This window comes from Rana temporaria, chromosome 1, assembly GCF_905171775.1.
Source record: "Rana temporaria chromosome 1, aRanTem1.1, whole genome shotgun sequence".
Classification (NCBI taxonomy): Eukaryota; Metazoa; Chordata; class Amphibia; order Anura; family Ranidae; genus Rana; species Rana temporaria.
Window position 1 is genome coordinate 443,554,685 of NC_053489.1, and position 22,768 is coordinate 443,577,452.

Consider the following 22,768-nt stretch of genomic DNA (forward strand, 5'->3'; position numbering starts at 1 on the left):
CTCAGCTACTCGGCCCAGGGTCTCTAATCATACCAGCAATGCTTTTAGACGTCGATGGAGATCACTAGGATGTGATCGGTTTTAAAAATAAATTTGAAAAAATACGAATATTCGTAATAGCGAATTTTGACCGCGATATTCGAGTTATTCGCGAATACTCGAATATGCAATATTCGTAACGAATATTCGCAATACGAATATTCTTGAGCAACACTAGTGGTGACCACAGACGCCAGCCTTCTGGGCTGGGGGGCAGTGCTAGAAGAAGCATCTGCCCAGGGGAAGTGGTCCGGGGCCAAAAAGCTCCTACCCATCAACATTCTGGAGATTAAGGCAATTCATTTGGCCCTCAAAGTTTGGTCTCGCAGACTGCAGGGCTGGCCTGTTCGGGTTCAGTCCGACAATGCCACGGCCGTGGCCTATATCAATCACCAAGGAGGCACCAGAAGTCGGGATGCCCAAAAAGAGGTGAATAACATCTACTACACAATCTGGAAGGCATATGTTTACTGGTGTTCCATTAATAGGATTCTTGCCTTTCTTCAGTTGGGCTTAAATATGAAGTTGGCCTTGAGCACTATCAAGGGGGAAATCTCGGCCTTGTCAGTATTCTTTCAAAGACCGTTTGCCTCTCATTCCCTAGTCCGGACCTTTGTTCAGGGTTTCCCTTGCGGTTGAATCTGCCGATTAAGTCTCCCGTGTGCCCATGGGATTTGAATTTGGTGTTGTCTGTTTTATAGAAACTATCTTTTGAACCTTTACACCAGTTTCTTTAAGTCTGTTTTTTCTTGTAGCCATATCCTCAGCTAGGGGGGTATTGGAATTGGCGGCTCTTTTTCATGTAACGAACCGTATATGATTATTCATGAAGACGGTGGTGCTGCGGGCTCACCAGAATTTTTTACCTAAGGTGGTTTCAGGTTTCATCTGAACCAAGATATAGTCCTACTGTCTTTTTTTCCAGATCCGCAGTCTGCGGAGGAAGAGAGTCTACACTCTAGATGTTGTAAGAGCGGTAAAGGTTTATCTGCAAGCTACGGCTCAGAAAGACAGATTGTCTATTCATTCTGCCACAAGGCCCAAAGAGGGGCCAGGCAGTGTCAAAATCCACTATTGCACGATGGATTCGACAAGTCATTTTTCGGGCCTATGGTTTAGAAAGGAAGATCCCTCCTTTTCAGGTGAAAGCGCACTCGACTAGAGCAGTTGGTACTTCATGGGCAGTGCATCACAAGGCCTCCATGGCTCAGATCTGTAAGGTTGCTACTTGGTCTTCGGTCCATACATTTACTAAATTCTACTAGGTAGATGTGAGAGGTTATGAGGATGCCGCCTCTGGGCATAGGGTGCTGCAGGCAGCAGTATAGATCCTCTGGCTTGATAGCGGTCTTATTCTGATCTGTGTCTCCCTCCCCTCAAATATTAGCATTGTTATGGGGCATCCAATTAAGTAATTAAGGCTCTGTGTCCCATGATGTATGATCTAGAGCAGTGTTTCTCAACTCCAGTCCTCAAGGCACCCCAACAGGTCATGTTTTCAGGTTTTCCATTATTTTGCACAGGTGATTTGATCAGTTTCACTGCCTTTCAACTGAGGGAAATCCTGAAAACAAGACCCCTTGGGGCGCCTTGAGGACTGGAGTTGAAAAACACTTATCTAGAGAATAGGATTTTTTAATACAGCTTACCTGTAAAATCCTTTTCTTGGGAATACATCATGGGACCCAGTGTTCCATGTTAACTCCGAAGAGAGGAGGTACTCTCCATTTGAGAGGGGGTTATATAGGGGAGGAACTCAATTCTAATTGGGTTTGCCAGTGTCCAATCACCTGTGGTGACTACATAACCCATTAAGTAATTAAGGCTTTGTGTCAGGTGACGTATTCTCAAGAAAAGGATTTTTCAGGTAAGCTGTATTAGAAAATCCTATTTTTTGTGCGCATTCGCCTGTTCTCACGCACCTTTTTGCGCAATTTTCTTCTCATATGTAAAATTATAAGAAAAAAAAAAGCAGCGCTTTATCACCGACGCGCCCACTGCCTCAGTGTGAAAGCAGCCTAATAGATCCCCTTCCAATCATTAATTCATCAGCCTACAGCCTCTGTCTCATGGTCACCAAGCTTTTCCCATACTGGTCTATAAAAATCTTTACTCATCAGTCATTGTTTATTATGCCTGCATGATCCACAGGTTGTGTAAAAAATTAACCCAAACATAAAAATAAATAAAAAATATTAAAAATTAAAACAGTCTGAAAACAAGAAGTGTATCAACCTGGGGATGGTACTTGTCTTGTTTTCTGACTTTATAGATTCTTCATGCATTTGCTTTTTTTTAAATCTGCCCAGAGTTTAGCCTAAAAATTCTACTGTCTGCATTCACACATAACTTTCGCTGGGCTACACAATCTGTTCAAGTATCAGCAATTGAAAAAATCTCAATTAGGAGACATCACCATGCAGTCTTCTAAATGACCAATTGTGAGTGATTAATCTCCTTCTCCACGAGTCTATTGATGAGAGAAGATTAATCACTAATACTTTCTGCTACCCATTAAGTTGTGGGTTAGAGATTGGACAGGCAGTATTGTAGCTGCTCTTAGTAAATCTAAAGTAATGGAATCAATGTTCACTTTCATAAGATAACAGAGACTAATGTAGAGGTTTTTTTTTTGTTTGTTTGTTTTTTTGATCAACCATTTGCACATCCACACAAGCAATGTGGAAACAGGGATCTCCCCCACTGCGCTATTGTATTGTGACAGCGGGGACTCCCAATATGACATCCATGTCTCACCTTCTGTGTGTTTGGGGACTCACATCTGCAGAGATGTCATGTTGGGACACAGTGGCTGCATGGACACGGCTGATGTGTCCCAATATGGCATCTGTGTCTCACCTTCTGTGTGTTTTGGGACCCGCACCTGCATAGATGTCATATTGGAACACAGCAGCCATGTCCATGCAGCCACTGTGTCCCAACAGATAACAATGAGCCTGCTGGCATGAGGATATATGCAACACCTGTGCCTGTAAAGGAATCCCCCCCACAGGGCACAGATTTTATCTTCCTATGTAAACAAGGACTAAAAATTGCTTTAATTCTACACTAACAGAGCGCTTGCAGCTGGCTGATAGGGAAAAGGTGAGACAATTGGTAGGACAACACTCGTGGCTGCTTGGATACCTAAACAATGACTGCATCTTATAGGATGCCATCACTTTTCAGCTGACAATTTTTCACCCAGGTCCCAGCACCTTACATTTTTCAATCAAAATTTATCAAGTAAGGTGGGACCAACAGGACCACCCATGATTCAACAGGCATCGGTCCAAATTTGAGCCATGTATGGACAGCTTTACTATCTCATGCATTCCTGACCAGACAGCTTCATAAACTGTGTAAATCTATATGTCCCTGATTTAAATTTGATAAACCCTATTTTGTAAGTTCAATGCTTCCGAGCATGCGTCGACTTGATTCTGAGCATGCGTGTTTTTTTCTCCACTGGAGTTCCATACAGACGAACGGAATTTTTGATAGAAATGTTTTCCATCGGAAAGAAAGAGAACATGTTCTCTTTCTAAAATCAATAATAATGATCCTGCGCTAAAATATTAATGATTAAGAAATAAGCTGATGTGCTCTAGATGCTTGGGCAGTGAGGTGAGAGTTCTGGGAGACCGGTGGAGGACACAGAGTATGGTTCAATACTACAATTTAAGGAATATATCCATCAAGATTATTGCCTCATTGGAAGTTTGATCCAACCTGATCCCATCACTCATTTGAATAGAACTCTTTTCTTACACTTTGTTATATTAACCATTCTTCATATGCAGCCATATTCTGGACTATTGATGGAATATTGCTACAGCTTGCACTGTGCACTAATAATTAGTGCACTTGGAGATTATTTATCACTCAAATGTTGTATATTTATACACGCATTGTTTGTTGATTCTATTATCACAGTATTGTGTTTGCACGGTTAGCACATGTAGGATCACAGACACTGTGTTACAGTTTGCATCATTATTATTTTAGCGCAGGATCATTATTATTGATTTTTCTCTTCTGTGTACAGTGAACACTATTAGATTCAGCAGCTTTCAGGAACGTTTACTTTACTTTTACACATATTCACCAGTAGCGCAAAAGATACTTTAACTTTTATGTTCTCTTTCTAAGTCCTTCTGAATTTCCATTGGAAAAACTCAGATGGGGCACACATACGGTCGGAATATCCAATGAGAAAATTCCGTCTGACTTTTTTCATCGGAAATTCCGATCGTGTGTACACAACATTACAGGTAAAAAAGATTAGCAGTTGCCAAGAAGAATTCAATCTGATCAGTCAACGATCTTGATCCTACAGACAGTGCCTTGAAAAAGTCCCTTGAAATTTTCCAAATTTTGTCATGTTACAACCAAAACTGTAAATATATTTTATTGGGATTTTATGTGATAGACCAACACAAAGTTGCACATAATTGTGAAGTGAAAGGAAAAATTATAAATGGTTTTCAATTTTTTTTTTTTTAAATAAATATCTGAAAAGTGTGGTGTGCATTTGTATTCACTCCCCTTTTCTCTGATACCCTTAACTAAAATCTAGTGAAACCAATTGTCTTCAGAAGTCACCTAATCTCAGCATTAATACAGCTGTTCTGTGAAGCCCTCAGAAGTTTGTTAGAGAATTTTCGTGAACAAACAGCATCATGAAGGCCAAGAAACACACCAGACAAGTCAGGCATAAAGTTGTGGAGAAGTTTAAAGCAGGGTTAGGTTATATAAAAATATCCCAAGCTTTGAACATCTCATGGAGCACTTTTAAATCCATCATCTGAAAATGGAAAGATTATGGCACAACTGCAAACCTACCAAGACATGACCATTCACCTAAACTGACAGGCCGGGCAAGGAGAGCATTATTCAGAGAAGCAGCCAAGAGAACCATGATAACTCTGAAGGAGCTGCAGGGATCCACAGCTCAGTTGGTCTGTCCACATGACAACTATTAGTCATGCAGTCCACAAATCTGGCCTTTATGGAAGAGTGGCAAGAAGAAAGCCATAAAAAGTCCCATTTGCAGTTTGCAAGAAGCCATGTGTGGGACACATCAAACATGTGGAAGAAGGTGCTCGGATCAGATGAGACCAAATTTGAACTTTTTGGCCTAGCAAAACGCTATGTGTGGTGGAAAACCAACACTGCACATCACCCTGAACACACCATCCCCACCTGAAACATAGTGGTGGCAGCATCATGTTGTGGGGATGCTTTTCTTCAGCAGGAACAGGGAAGCTGGTCAGAGTTGATGGGAAGATGGATGAAGCCAAATACAGGGCAATCTTAGAAGAAAACCTGTAATGCCGGCGTACACACGATCGGTTCGTCTGATGAAAACGGTCTGATGGACCGTTTTCATCAGACGAACCGATCGTGTGTGGGCCCAATTGTTTTTTTCCCATCGGTGAAAAAACGTAGAACCTGTTTTAAAATTATCTGATGGTTAAAAAAACGATAGAAAAAAACAATTGTCTGTGGGGAAATCCATTGGTTAAAAATCAACACGTTTTCTCAGCACGTCGTTGTGTTTTACGTCACCGCGTTCTGACACGATAGTTTTTTTTAACTGATGGTGTGTAGGCAAGACTGATGAAAGTCAGCTTCATCGGATATCAGACCGTTTTCATCGGATGAACCGATCGTGTGTACAGGGCATTAGAGTCTGCAAAAGACTTAAGACTGGGGTGGAGGTTCACCATCCAACAGGACAATGACCCTAAACATACAGCCAGAGCTACAATGGAATGGTTTAGATCAAAGCATATTCATGTGCTAGAATGGCCCAGTCAAAGTCCAGACCTAAATCCAATTGAGAATCTGTGGCAAGACTTGAAAATTGCTGTTCACAGACGCTCTCCCTCCAATCTGACAGAGCTTGAGTTGTTTTGCGACAAAAAATTGGCAAAAATTTCACTCTCTAGATATGCAAAGCTGTCAGACTTGCATGTACCTGACCGACGAGCCCAATGGAGCAAAGGAAGGTCGTATGTGTCCGACTCGCGGCCCCTGGTAATGTAGACAGAAGGCACAGGGTAAGAGAGCCTGGTGGGTATTTGCAGGAGAAGCGGCTTTGGATCCAGATGCAGAGGGGATGATGACCCACTTGGCAGCAGGCAGGCAGACAGGTACACAGCACCGATGCAAGGTGCACTGATAGTTTAAAGCGGTGGTTCACCCTTAGAGGGCACTTTTTCCCCTTAGATTCCTGCTCGTTTTTACTAGGGGAATCGGCTATTTGTTTTAAAATATGAGCATTACTTACCCGTTTACGAGATGCATCCTCTCCGTCGCTTCCGGGTATGGGCTGCGGGAATGGGCATTCCTTCTTGATTGACAGTCTTCCGAGAGGCTTCCGACGGTCGCATCCATCGCGTCACGATTTTCCGAAAGAAGCCGAACGTCGGTGCGCAGGCGCAGTATAGAGCCGCACCGACGTTCGGCTTCTTTCGGCTACGAGTGACGCGATGGATGCGACCGTCGGAAGCCTCTCGGAAGACTGTCAATCAAGAAGGAACGCCCGCTCCCGAAGACCCATACCCGGAAGCGACGGAAGAAGATGCATCTCGAAAACGGGTAAGTACGGATCATATTTTAATACAAATAGCCGATTCCCCTAGACCTAACGAGCAGGAAGCTAAGGGAACTCCCGCTTTAAATAGACTGATTGGCCCCTGCCCCGACATTTGTGGTGTGGAGGCACAGCAGAATTTTTCATATTGTTGCGTATTTGGAGTGTGTACTGCTCTTTTCCTTTATGATGTTGCATTAGTAATTGTATAGAAAAGTAAATTATATTTACTTGTTTTAAACTTTGTTTTTCCATTTCTTACATTACTCTCTGGTTTCCAGGCCTATAGGCAAATTGTGCCATATCTCCCAGAAGTCTTCAGGAGGAGAGACGGGGCATTCTCAGCTAAGCACACCTAATGCATAAAGAAATGGATGGATGAATGGATGGGTGAGTTGGCCTTGAATATCAAAAATTAATTAGCCACTTCAGCCCCAGAAGGATTTGCCCCCTTAATGACCAGACCATTTTTTGCGATATGGCACTGCATCGCTTTAACTGACAATTGCGCAGGCGTGTGATGCTGTACCCAAACAAAATTGGCATACCCTTTCCCCCACAAATAGAGCTTTCTTTTGGTGGTATTTGATCATCTCTGCGGTTTTTATTTTTTGCGCTATAAACAAAAAAATACCAACAATTAAAAAAAAATGTTTTTTAACTTTCTGCTATAATACATATCCAAAAAATGTATTCATCAGTTTAGGCCGATATATATTCTTCTACATATTTCATGGTAAACAAATTGCAATAGGCGTATATTGATTGGTTTGCGCAAAAGTTATCGTGTCTACAAACTACGGAATAGATTTTGGGACTTGTTTTATGTTTTATTGTTTTTACTGGTAATGGTGACTTCATCGCGCCCCTGGCCACTCATGTAGCTGGAGGCTGCGAACCTGGAAGGAATAAGGGACGATAAGAGACTGCAGGCATGGCACACGGGATGGTCAGAGACTGGGGGCATCGCACGAGGGATGGTCATAAACCGCAGGCATGGTACAACAGATGATCAGAGACTACAGGCGTAGCATAAGGCAGTGATTCTCAACCTCAGTCCTCAAGTACACCCAATGGGTCATGTTTTCAGGTTTTCAACCATGAGAGTGTTAGGCAAATAAATTTGGTGAGTTTCCACCTGATGGAAGCGGGTCTGATGCAACACATACGGTGGTGGGTACTTTACAGTGTTTTTTCTTAATTAGGACATCACTGGGAATATCAACACATGTGTTTCATTGTTTAAAGAGGACTGCTATTGGACTCTTGTTTTTGTTTTATTTTTATGGCATTTTAAATTTATTATCTTTTATATTTTTTATAATTTCTTTGCACATGGAATATTATATATAATTGATCATTACATTTTTGTATTGAACACGGAATTAATTACAGTAGGTGTTATTGTTGCGCTACTGTGAATATTGCTATATATGCACTTTGGTATATATATTTCATTCTGACTGGTTTTGATATTTATAGTTGTAAGTAGCAGCATTGGTTGTAATTTTTCTTTGTTATTTGGAGCGCGGGAGATCACTATTATATACATGTTAATTATTTTAATAATAAAAAAAATTAAGCTTTACAATTAATTTCAGCTTCCCAAAACAGTTACATTCAAGACATGCCACAAATTATAACTGTCAAAGTTGCATGAGCTCTGTGCTCAAACTGTCAAGTCATCAAATGGCTGGTGTCATAATTAATCACATATGCAGCACCATGGCAAATGCACATCAAATAGATGCTATGGTGGCAGCTTCCTTGGCTGAAAAGGACAAGAGAGTTTAGTTCTGCTTTAGGGGACTTTCACACTGCCAGCGCCCGGGCGTCGGTAGTAAAGCGCTTCTATTTTTAGCGGCGCTTTACCGTAGTTTTTGCGGCACTTTTTGGCCTCTAGCGGGGTGCTTTTAGCCCCCACCAACATCCAAAATGTTTTTTTTGCCGGCGGCTTGGCGTCGTTTCCCATTGATTTCAATGGCCAGGGGTGCTTTAACCACTTAAGACCCGGACCTTTAGGCAGCTAAAGGACCCGGCCAGTTTTTGCGATTCGGCACTGTGTCGCTTTAACTGACAATTGCGCGGTCGTGCGATGTGTCTCCCAAACAAAATTGGCGTCCTTTTTTTCCCACAAATAGAGCTTTCTTTTGGTGGTATTTGATCACCTCTGCGTTTTTTATTGTTTGCGCTATAAACAAAAATAGAGCGACAATTTTGAAAAAAATGCAATATTTTTTACTTTTTGCTATAATAAATATCCCCCAAAAATATATATATATAAAAAAAAGTTTTTTCCTCAGTTTAGGCCGATACGTATTCTTCTACCTATTTTTGGTAAAAAAAAAAAATCGCAATAAGCATTTATCGGTTGGTTTGCACAAAATTTATAGCATTTACAAAATAGGCGATACTTTTATTGCATTTTTATAAAATCTTTTTTTTTTTACTACCAATGGCGGCGATCAGCGATTTTTTTTTTTTTCGTGACTGCGACATTATGGCGGACACTTCGGACAATTTTGACACTTGTATTTTGACACTTGTAATTTTCACAGCAAAAAATGCATTGTTTACTGTGAAAATGACAATTGCAATTCGGGAGTTAACCACAAGGGGGCGTTGATGGGGTTATGTATGACCTCATCTGTGTTTCTAACTGTAGGGGGGTGTGACTGTAGGTGTGACATCATCGATCGCGTGTTCCCCTATATAGGGAATCACAATCGATGACGGCGCCATAGTGAACGGGGAAGCTGTGTTTACACACAGCTCTCCCCGTTCTTCAGCTCCGTGGGCCGATCGCGGGACTCCAGCGGTAATCGTGTCCCGCGGTCACGGAGCTTCGGACTGGGCACTTGAAGAGGACGTACCTGTACGTGCCTGTGCCCAGCCGTGCCATTCTGCCGACGTATATGTGCAGGAGGCGGTCCTTAAGTGGTTAATACACCTGAAAAACGCCTCCGGTGTAAAAGGGGTCTTAAATTCTCCAAAAAGAGGTGAGAATGAGGTCACCTTTATGATTAGGTAAATTAACGGTTGCTATCATGGGATTTGTTCTGGTGCTGTTGGAATGGCCCATACACATGATCAGATAATTGGAAGAAACATAAAGCTTTCAAAGTGATCATATGATAATCTAATGGTTAGTACACAGCCGATCACCACAGTTCATCCAATATTATTGGAAGGGACAAACATGAACATGTTTTTCGTACGATAACTGATCATACGATTTTCTTTTAATCAGTACAGTCTTCGTCCAAAAATACAATACAAACACACTATAATACATGACATCACTTCTGAATTTTTATTCTGTCGTAAGAGAATTTTCATAACTTTAGTAGCCTCTTAATTTTCGATATGGAGACTAGCATGCAAAAAAAATGGACAGTCATTTGTCCGATAATCTCATTTAATGCTAAAGTGGTGTATGTCCTCAGACAGTTAGTCAAAGAGTCAGCATGCTCATGGTCAGATCAGGCACAGATAAACCAATCCTAGACCGAATCTTGGGTTTTAGATGAGTATATAGGGCACATAATGAGGATAAGAACAGATAAGCTGATGAAAATACAGTCCAAACATTCACAGAAGGAATCCAGGACATGAAAAGCCATTTAGACCGCCAGTAGTATAGTTAAAGAAACACGGTTACCTTGCCATTCCTGCCTCTTTTGCAGCCAAAACTAAAAGCCCCAGAACTGGCTTGTGTTGGATGCTAGGCAGAGTAGAGATGTTGGTCCCTCAAGTCACATAAAGACGCTTGGGCCTAGCAAATGGCTGCTAAACACTGTCCAGGGAAGATGATAATATGCTTCCTACACCTGGACACATCGGCCCGGATTCATGTAGATGCGCGTATCTTTGTGCGGGCGTAACGTATCCTATTTACGTTACGCCTCCGCAACTTTGACAGGCAAGTGCCGTATTCTCAAACCAAAGTTGCGGCGGCGTATCGTAAATAGGCCGGCGTAAGCCCGCCTAATTCAAATGTGGTAGATGTGGGCGTGTGTTATGTAAATTTAATGTGACCCCACGTAAATGACGCTTTTTATGAACGGCGCATGTGCCGTCCGTGAAAGTATCCCAGTGCGCATGCTCCAAATTAACCCGCAAGAAGCCAATGCTTTCGACGTGAACGTAAATGACGCCCAGCCCTATTCGCAAACGACTTAAAATTTGACGCGGGAACGACGTCCATACTTAACATTGGTACGCTTCATCTACGCCTCATATAGCAGGGGTAACTTTACGCCGGGAAAAGCCTAACGTAAACGGCGTATCTGTACTGCGTCGGCCGGGCGTACGTTCGTGAATTGGCGTATCTAGCTCATTTACATATTTCTAGGCGTAAATCAGCATACACGCCCCTATCGGGCAGCGTAAATATGCAGTTAAGATCCGACGGCGTAAGAGACTTCCGCCGGTCGGATCTAATACAAATCTATGCGTAACTGATTCTAAGAATCAGGCGCATAGATACGACGGCTCGGACTCAGAGTTACGACGGCGTATCTGGAGATACGCCGGCGTAACTCGTACGAGAATCCGGGCCACCATGTATTGTCGTTGGATGAGAGCGAGCATTGGGAAAGTAAGTATAACTGGGTTGGGCTGGCTTTCAGGACAAGTATTCACTTTAGAAGTAACCACAAACAGATGGTGAAGGCTAAAGGCTGATTGTGGAGTCACCCAGTATCAGGAGCTCCTCATGCCAGCATCAAGCTCTTCCTGAGGATAAGGACTGCATTCTGCATATTGAGTTCACTGTATGCAATTTTTTCAGGCAGCACATTAAACTAAGTGCTGATTTATCAGCTGAATTAAGCATACAATTGAAAGTAGTATATTTAAATAAATACATGTTGCTGTTTTTTTGTATTAAAAGAAAAATATGCTGGTGTAATGAACACCACCTATTTTATAAAATCCCCTTCATATATGACAATGCGGCATCATTTATATTGATTTCAAATAAGAAATATCATGCACATTTCACTTGTTACATATTATGTAGCATGTTCAGAAGAGTATGGAGTGGCCTTGCACTGTATAAGTAGATGTTTTGCTGGTTGTGTGAGATACATAGTTACAAGGGCTGAAAGAATGTATGCATGTATCATTGCTGTGTCTTTGTAATTAACCGTTTGCTAGATTTTGTGCTGTCTTCATTTATAAAGCCATCCTTCCTGACATTTTGTTATAAAAATACAGGAGAAAGGGAAGTTTGGGACTCACATCGTAGTTAATTCATCTGACCTACTCTGTGGGCATTATGGGGTCATCTTTATGAAGAAGACTCAGCACTTTGTTATAGACGTGCAGACAATACAGAACAAAGGAATGTAAAGTCTGTCTGCGTTTCTGTCTAAATTCCCCACCCCCACAACCTTAAATATATGTCTCTGCTCTTTGTACAAATCATATGATCCAATTTATGTGCAGAGGGTGCTTATAGGATATTACAATAGAAATATATTTTACTTAAATATCAGTATATTACTAAAATTATTATTAAATAGCAAATTTAATCTGTAGGCATAAGCACATAAAAAACATAGCTAAAAAATATATCTTAATAAGAAATTTTAGTTTTAGGTGAAACCCTTTATTGACTAACCTGAGTTATTAACTATATTTGAACCTCTAAGGCCCCGTACACACGACCAAACATGTATGCTGAAACTGGTCCGCGGGCCAGTTTCAGCATACATGTTCGGTCGTGTGTAGGCGCGAGTGGGCCGAATTCCAGCAAACATTTGCCCGCCGGGCCTTTTCCCAGCGGGCAAATATTCCTGGACGTGTTTTAAAACCGTCCGCTGGAATCCTGCCCGCTCGGACATGTACGGTCGTCAGTACAGACCTACCGTACATGTCCGAGTGCCCGCCGTCCCTCGCATGCGTCGAATGACTTTGACGCATGCGTGGAAGCCTTTAAATGGCAGGCCCGCCCACGTCGCCGCATCATCGCCGCGTCATCGTCGCGGCGACGACGTGGACACGCCCCGCGTAGTGTTTACGCGCGGACTTCTGTACGATGGTTAGTACAATCATCGTACAGAAGCCCTCTGGCAGGCATGTATGGTGAAAACGGTCCGACGGACCGGTTTCACCGTACATGTTTGCTCGTGAGTACCCGGCCTTAGTTCCTATTTTTTTGGCTTTATACAATTGTTCTGAAAGATTGCATTTTAAAGCAGTTCTCCAGTCTCTGCACAAAAAATTGAAAGTCAGCCGCTACAAATACTGTAAGGATAATAAGGACCAGGGTCCGTTCTACCATGGGTCCCGCTGGGTCTATTGGACCCAGGGAGAACTTTAAGAGGGGCGGCACCTTGAAAAAAAGCCGCCCTGCTGCCCTCAATATGCATACTCATAGTTGGGTACTTGCACACAGTCTAACACCGGCTGGTAAACACTCAATCACACATGAAGAGCTCAGGTGTGTGTGCTGCCAGCGGCGGGGTACCCACAGGAGACTGAGAGCAATGAAAGATCCCTTCCCCACCGGCCCCGCCAGCAACCGATGTTCGGGCGCAGCTTGCGAGACCTGCATTTCTATTGGGTGGAACTGGAGGAGGGGGTGTGGCTGGCCTCGTGCCCGGCCCACCTTCTTTTTCTGCTCTGGTGCATATGTGAGGTTAGGCACTGAAGGCTGTGGGAGCACTGGGAGAGAGCAACAGAGAGGTAATTTAAGTTAGTTATGTGTGACAGGACACAAAGAGTGTTCATCGTTTTTTCTAGTGGTTGCTGCTGATCTGCTGGATGGCCAAATGTTGTATAACCTGTCATGTTCAAAAATCACTATACAGCCCTAGCTTGCCATTATACTACCCTAGAGTGCCCCTATACTACCCTAGCCTGTGTATATACTACCCTAGCCTGTCCATATACTGCCCTAGCCTGCCCCTATGCTGCCCTAGCCCCGCCCCTATACAGCCCTATCCCAGTGGCATATCATCCATTGGTGCAACGTGTTCACTACACATGAACCTTAAGGGGTAGGGGGCCCACTGTGCTGACACACACTGCACCCATCGATGCCCTAGGGTGCCAAGATGGGGGAGTGGTAACATGGTGGTATGTAATATAATTTTGCATATGGACAAGGTACTGTTGCATGCAAATCTGACTTCCTGATACATTTTATTTTAGTTTGAATTATCATTATATAAAATAATGAATGTGGGGGCCTTTTGGTTGGCATCATTTTTTTTTGTGGGGGGAGTAGCATTTCATTCTTGGACCCAGGCAGCACAATGTCTTGGGCCAGCCCTGATAAGAACACTTACTGTAATATAATACTGTAATACAAATACTGTAATATAAGGACACTTACCTGTCCAGGTATCCAGACCAGTGCTGTCCTCACCTGAGACAATTATTCAATCAGTTTCAGGTCTAGGAGCCAGCATCTTAGCTAAGAGAATCCTGCAGTGAAGCATAGTGGCTTCACTGCCGGTTTTCCAATACGCATGCACAAATTGCACTGCATCTCCTGAATGGTCCCGCAGTCTTCTGGGAACTGTGATGTGTCCCAGAAGGCTGCAAGAAAAGGAGGGTGGCTGAACTTCTGCTCGAATCAGAAAGGCAATCCGACCAGAAATGGGGGTGGGTACCTGTCAAAACCAGATACCTGCCCCCCCTCCCCAAAAAGTGCCAATTGTCAAAGAGGAGAGGATGCAAATAGGCAAAACTTTCCCTTTTGGGTAAAGATCTGCTTTACGTTAGATAATAAATGGTATCATCTGAACTCCCAAGTTTCTGCATTAATAAATGGCAAAGATCATACAGGATTATACTAATTATTCTTGGGAATGTATTACTGATTGTAAGTGAAATGCTGTGTGGGTGGCTGCTGCAGTGTTGTGCTGTCCCTGGTAGACTTGCCATCTCAGGTCACAGTTTATGTTGGCTATGCCAAAATCCAGCCTTGCGGGTTGTAGGCTTGATCTAAGCATTTACCAGGTTGTAGTTTGGTTGTGCAGTCAGTACTGAAAAATATGTAAAGCTTCACCTACAAATGCATCTATTTTTATGATGGTATGGTTAAAAGATACATTTACCTTTTGTAACATGTTACATTTTATACCCGTATTTAGGGTGTAACATGTAATATGTTATTTTAAAGCAGCCCCCTTTTTATTAGTAGAACCAGCACCTTATATAGAATTCAATTTCACAGAATAAGAAGATCCTGAATCATGTTTTCTGTATAACTTTAGACCTGTGCCAGTTACGTATTACGGTACATAGTAAAAATGTGAAATGCAACTAACAGTGTGCTAGCGCTATAAGATCTAACCTTCTTTACATTTTGGACATCTACAGTCTGCTCCGAAGAGGTTAACAAAAAAGTTTCCTTTGTGTTGCATTATTCTGGCCTCTTTATTTGCATGTTGTTCTTCTATAAATGGATTGCCCTTCAAGACTTTAGTGACAGTCAAGGTGGAATTTAGAATGGAAAGGGATACACAAGAATATGCTGAACAAGTTAGAAGATAGAATATTGATTGAGAAAGCGGTGTCCTTTTCCCTTGCTGGAGGAAGGAAAGCATATCTTAGCTGTCTGACAATTAATATGCTAATGCAGCAAATTAGTTTTCTTGGTCTTTTCTGGATCAATAAATACACACCTACCATCTAACTATCTCAAGCATTTTAAACAACTGAAGGCATCTTAATTTAACAACCCTAAACCCTTTTTCAATGTAAAGTAACTCACTATCAAGCCTAGAACACACAATAAGAAAATCGGAGGAAAAATACTGATTTTGAAGCGATCGTCCAATAATCTGATCATCAGTAGATGGCTTTCGAGAGCCATTCACAACAGTTCATCCGAAACGAGAAACACAAACAATTTCTTGTACAATACCAGTTTGTACAATATTTTCGTTTTAATCAGTACAGTATTCATCTGAAATTCATCTGAAATTCAAGTGCAGTGCATTTTTTTCTGCATCAAAAACGCATGGAAAGTAGGTTATATGGTTTTCAATGGCATAGTTCACACCAGTGCTTGCGGTTCCAGTTCCCCCCAAAAATTAGAACCTGTTGCATTTTACCTGCACTGGACTGTACTGGAAAGCTTTAAAACGCATCAAAAATGCGCTGGAACACACCTAAATGCACACAAAATGCCCTGGAACACACTTGTCCTTATCTAATGTTAATAAAAAAGAGGGGTGAAAAAAAGCACTGGACTGCATTAAAAACGTACCAAAAAAACACACTGGAATGCATCAAAAACGCGCATGCAAAAAAGCACCTGGCATGCATTTGGATTGTGTTAGGTCAAAATGTATTCAGCCACATGTCTTTGGTAAAAAAAAGTCAATAAGCGTATATTTATTGGTTTGCGCAAAAGTTATAGCGTCTACAAACTAGAGTACATTTACTGGAAGGTACGCAGATTTTAGTTTATGACTGCGTATCTCATTTCTTGAGGTGCTAAAATGGCAGGGAAGTACAAACCCCCCCAAATGACCCCATTTTTGAAAGTAGACACCCCAAGGAAATTGCTGAGAGGCATGTTGAGCCCATTGAATATTACATTTTTTTGTCCCAGGTGATTGAAAAATGATTAAAAAAAACGGGGATACCACATGTGTGGGACTTTTTGGGAGCCTAGCTGCGTACGGGACCATGAAAACCAAGCACCGCCTTCAGGATTTCTAAGGGCGTAAATTTTTGATTTCACTCCTCGCTACCCATCACAGTTTCGAAGGCCATAAAATGTCAAGATAGCACAAAACCCCCCCAAATGACCCCATTTTGTAAAGTAGACACCCAAACTATTTGCTGAGAGGCATGTTGAGTCCATGGAATATTTTATATTTTGCCACAAGTTGCGGGAAAATTACAAACTTATTTTTTTTTGCACAAAGTTGTCACTGAATGATATATTGCTCAAACATTCCATAAGCATATGTGGAATTACACCCCAAAATACATTCTGCTGCTTCTCCTGAGTATGGGGATGCCACATGTGTGGGACTTTTTGGGAGCCTATCCACGTACGGGGCCCCGAAAACCAATCACTGCCTTCAGGATTTCTAAGGGCGTAAATTTTTGATTTCACTCCTCACTACCTATCACAGTTTCGAAGGCCATAAAATACCAAGATGGCTCAACCCCCCCCCCCCCCCCCGCCCAAATGACCCCATTTTGGAAAGGAGATACCTCAAGCTATTTGCTCAGAGGCATGTTGAGTCCATGGAATATTTTATATTTTGCTACAAGTTGCGGGAAAATTACAAACTTTTATTTTACTTTTTGCACAAAGTTGTCACTAAATGATATATTGCTCAAACATGCCATGGGCATATGTGGAATTACACCCCAAAATACATTCTGCTGCTTCTCCTGAGTACGGGGATACCACATGTGTGGGACTTTTTGGGAGCCTAGCTGCGTACGGGGCCCCAAAAAACAATCACCGCCTTCAGGATCTAAGTCATGAAATGATTATAGCTTCCAGTTTCTTATGCCATAGAGATGATTGGAGCTTTTCTGGTCTCTGATCAGCTCTATGGTCAGCGGGCGGAACCACCATTGGCATGGAAGACGGTGGGAGGTGGGACGTTCCCTCCCACTGCTTGTAAAAGCAGTCTAGAGGCTAATCCGCTGGCTGAAAATAATGATACCAAGATGATACCTAATCCCACAGGCATCATTCTGGTATAACCACTCAAAGTCCAACAACATACCAGTACGTTGCTGGTCCTTGTTGGGCATATATTGTAATTTTTTTTATGCAGCCGTTGGGCTGAACGAAAAAAAGAGATTGATCAGTGGGTATGCCCACCATTTGAATACCAACCTTCAACCACCCACTTCTAATGATGGGCATACTTGCATCATTTTGTTTTTAACTGTAATAGTGAAATCACCTCCTACAGTGCTGGAGTCACTGATTTACGTATCATGGGAGCAAACGCTGTTGCTGTCAAGATAAATAAATCAGTGCTGCAGCTGAATGGCGTACCTGCTAAGCAAATGATGATTAACAATAAAACAAAGTAACATTATAGTATAACAGTAAGAAATACCATACCTACAAAGCAAGGTCTCTCAAAATGCAATGGAATCTTGGAAGACCCTGTGAATGTGTGTCCAATTCTGTGCAGTGCTGTACCCTATGCTAAATACTCCACTAGTGTATGGCAGTGTTCAAAACATTCACCAAATTAAAATTGCGCGGTCGTGCGACGTGCCTCCCAAACAAAATTGACGTCCTTTTTTACCCACAAATAGAGCTTTGTTTAGGCCGATATGTATTCTACATATTTTTGGTAAAAAAAAAAAAAAAACGCGTATAGTGATAGTGAAAAAAAACACGTATAGTGATTGGTTTGCGCAAAAGTTATAGTGGCTACAAAATAGGGGATAGAATTCTGACATTTTTTTTATTATTATTTTTTTACTAGTAATACGGCGATCTGCGAATTTTGTCAGGACTGCGATATTATGGCGGACACATCGGACACTTTTGACACATTTTTGGGACCATTCACATTAATACAGCGAACAGTGCTATAAAAATGCAATGATTACTGTATAAATGTGACTGGCAGGGAAGGGGTTAACACTAGGGGGCGAGGAAGGGGTTAAATGTGTATCCTGGGAGTGATTCTTACTGTGGGGGGAGGGGACTGACTGGGGGGAGGTGACCGATGCTGTGTTCCTATGTGCAAGGGACACAGCATCAGTCTCCTCTCCCTGACAGGACGTGGAGCTCTGTGTTTACGCACAGAGCTCCACGTCCCTGCTCTGTCACTGCCGATTGCGGGTACTTGGCGGACATTGCGGCCGCCAGGCACGCGCATCGGCATCTAGGTGACGCGCCGCCGGTGCCGCTCGAGCGGCCCCCAGTGGCTTGAGGCCTTATATAGACACCCTCCCAGCAATTAGGAGCCACATTGTGGCCGTAAAAACCCACCGGGCGGGCAGGAAGTGGCTTAGGAAGGATCTAGTCCATCCTGAAGCTCTTTATAGCACATGAGCGTTCAGCAACGTCAATTGAAATAAGTATACAGACACTTTTTTGTACCAGCGTCTGGCCTTACAGGCAACTAAGTACGGTGCCAACAACTGGTCATTGAGGTCCACCCTTTCCATATTAAGGTTATATTCGTGGACACAGAGGGGTTTCTCCACAGCACCTGCCGTATGAATTTGGACTGTCGTGTCTGTGTGAAGGGAGATCAGAACAAAATCATTTTATTATCCCTCTACTTCACAGCAAGCAAAAAATTACACTTTAAGCAGGATCTCTCCCCCAGCCTAAGACGAGAATCTACAAGCCGCTGGGGTAAGCCCTGGCGATTAGATCGCACGGTGCCACATGCACCAATTTTATGATCAAACAAGTGACTAAAAAGTGACACGCTCGTGTAATAATTTTCCACATACAAGTGGTACCCCTTTACGAATAAGGGTAACACCAAGTCTCACACAATCTTTCCAGCGCTTCCTATGTAGTCTGGGCAGTTCTCTGGCTCTACGCAACTATTTTTTACCTCGTAAACCATAAAACCCCATGTATAGGCAGAAAATATAATCAGGGACTCATCAATGCAGACAACTTGATCGGGAGTAAACAAGGCTGCAAAACGTTTGTTAAAGTGGTTTACGAGGGGCCGAAATTTGTAGAGCCGATCGTATCCAGGGTCTCCCCGAGGACGACAGAGTTCATTGTCGTTGAAGTGCATGAACCGCAAGATCTGCTCGTATCGTGCCCTGGCCATGGAGGCAGAGAACAGGGGCATGTGGTGAATTGGGTCAGTGGACCGATATAACCGCATTTCAACCTTTTTAGTTATGCCCATGTGGAGGGATAGACCCAGAAAGGTCTTAAACTTGGAAACCATAATTGGTTTCCAATCTCTGGCAAGGGAGGACAAGTGGTGATCAGCGGCGATGAATTGACCAGCATAAAAATTGCTTTGGTCCACAATAGATCTATAGAGATCTTCCGTGAAAAACAGCGAATAAAAATCAAGTGACGTAAAATCAACTGTTTCCACCTGAATTCCGGGTTGGCCAGTGAATGGGGCAGGTACGGGTGCTACAGAAGTGGTGAGCTCCCAATTAGGATTGGTAAATTCTGCAGGAAGGGCACTATGGGCATGACGGCCCTGTCTGTCTTCTTGGTGGCAGCGGGTGCTAGCCACCTCACCAGCTTAAACTGCACTTATGGGACTCGCCACGTCACCACGTGATACTGCAGTGCTAGTTTGAATACAACCAGGGTGTACTAAGCCGCTGGTGCTTGCCAGTTCACCAGAATGATGAGTTGCACTAGTACTGGCTCTCTGCTCCATACGAGAGCCCTGCGGTTCTTGCACCTCAACAACAGCATAAGAAGAACAGGGTCAGGTACGCCTGACCTTGGCAGGGACCACAACTCCGTCGTCAGAGCTATCTGTCAGGGAGCTGCTGCTGTCTACAGGATCATAGTCTGAGCCTGAATCCGACAGATGAGTGACTTCCTCTTCACCATCTGTCATGCTCAGAAATGTGTAGGCCTCTTCACTAGTGTACCTTCAATACCGTTGCGCCCCCCGCCCATGAGGGCGGTAGCGTATATATACGTTACTCTGCCTTCCCGTGCCATTCTGCTGACATATATAGTCGTGAGGCGGTCGGCAAGTGGTTAACCTCTTTATTTTCGATAGGAGACAAGCAAAATAAAAACAACCAGTCATTTGACCAATATTCTCACTGTGTGTACAGGGCTTAAGGAATGAACAAGAGTATATTAAAGTTATGTATAGCTTCCCTATTATGAGTTTTAAAATGCTCTCTTATTCAAGATTGTATTGGCCAGTTAAATACTGAAGGTTCTAGATCTTGACGTATCAAGTGTGAGCCTATTTTAATTGGGAAATGACAACTAAATACTGTCATGATCAAAATACCAACACAATCATGGTTGACTTTTTGGGAAGTGATATGTACAGTATTTTACAGTGTTAAAATACCATTGATACTTTTCTTTTTTAATCAGATATTTTTTTATTGAAAAAATATAATTTTTTAGCATACAACACAGCATAAAAAGAATAAAAAAAAGACGAACAAGTTCCATGTACAGGAAATAATAATGAACATATTCAGCGATGCACATGCACCATATATCACACTTCTTAACACATCAAGTGTCAGTCTCTTAGTTAACAATGCGAGGACTACACAAGTAGTTTAACAAGCCAGCTCCGTAGGCTTACTCATAAGAGTAATGGAAGTATATTATAAAATAAGAAAAAACAATAAACATACATTAGGAGAGAAACTCACAGATATATCGAACAAATCAGTATAAATCACTGTGCAGGGGTGTGTAAGGCCCACATCTAGCCTATAGACATTATGGAGCCGTGCATGTTTGGGGTAAGCATTGATGGGCACATAAAGAATTGATAATGTGTTTAATAAAACAAAAAAGAGAAAGAGTTGGGCTGCAACATCGGGTCTCTCATGCCTTGTACACACGTATGGGATTTCCGACGGGAAAAGTGTCTGTCAGAAATTCCGAGGGGAAAGCCGAGAACCTGCTCGGTTCAGCCTTTCCTCTACACACGGCCGGTTTTCCCGACAGAAAAACTGCGATGGAGCTTTGGCCGGGATTCCCGGGCGTGTGTATGCTCCATACAATCCCATAGGAAAACTGCTAAAAAAACGTTTTTTTGGGCAGTTTTCCTGTCGGAAAAACTGCGAGGAGCATACACACGGCCATTTACTAAATACCATTGATACTTAGCATATACAGTACATTATTAAGTGCAGGTTTTCATAAAGTTACATAAAATGTTTCCCATATCAGTTATGTGTGTATGTATGTACAGTATACAGTTGTAGAACGTACTGGTGAGCTCAGCAACATAAAAATGGATTATCGCAGAATCCTCTCTATGTTAAAGAAAAACCAACAACATCCAGACAAGTGAAGGACACTCTCCAGGAGGTGGCCGTATCATTGTCAAAGTCTACAATCAAGAGAAGACTTCACAAGAGGCAAATACAGAGAGTTCACAACAAGGTGAAAATTATTCATAAGCCTGAAGAATAGAAAAGCCAGATTAGACTTTGCCAAAAAACATCTAAAAAAGCCAGACCAGTTCTGAAAAAGCATTCTTTGGACGGATGAAACTACGTTAAATCTGTACCAGAATGATGGGAAGAAAAAAGTGTGGAGAAGACTTGGAACAGCTCATGATCCCAAGCACACAACGTCATCTGTAAAACATGGTGAACGCAGTGTGATGGCATGGGCATGCATGGCTTCCAGTGGCACTGGGTCATTAGTGTTTATTGATGAGGTGACAGAAGACAAAAGCAGCCAGATGACTTATGCAGTGTTTAGCGTCAGCCCAGATTCAGCCAAATGCAGCAAAGTTGATTGGACGGTGCTTCACAGTACAGATGGACAAAACACACTGCAAAAGCAATCCAGGAGCTTTTGAAGGAAAATAAGTAGATTATTCTGCAATGCCCAAGTCAATCACCTGATCTCAACCCAATTAAGCATGCATTTCACTTTCTGAAGGCTAAACTAAAGACAGAAAGCCCCACAAAGAACAATTGAAGACAGCTGCAGTTAGAGCTTGGCAAAGCATCAGAAAAACCCAATCTTTGGTAATGTCCATGGGTTCCAGACTTCAGGCAGTCATTGCCAGTAAAGGATTCCCAACAAAATATAAAAAATAAACATTATATTTATGATTATATTAATTTGTCCAATTACATTTGCGCCCCTGAAAATGGGGGACTGTGTATACAAATGGTTGCAGTTTTTAAAATGTGTACTTGATATTTATGTTCAACCACTTGAATTAAAGCTGAAAGTCAGCACTTCAAATTCATTTGGATTGTTTTGTTTTCATTTTATTCTGGTGGCATATAGAGCCAAAAGTATGACAATGGTGCCTGTGTCCAAATATATATGGACCTAAGGCTGCGTACACACGATCGGTCTCATCGATCGTAATGGTCTGATGGACCGTTTTAATCGGTCCAAACCGATCGTGTGTGGGCCCCATCGGTTATTTATCCATCGGTTAAAAAAAAGCCAACTTGTTTTAAATTTAACCGATGGATTCCTAACCAATAGAAAAA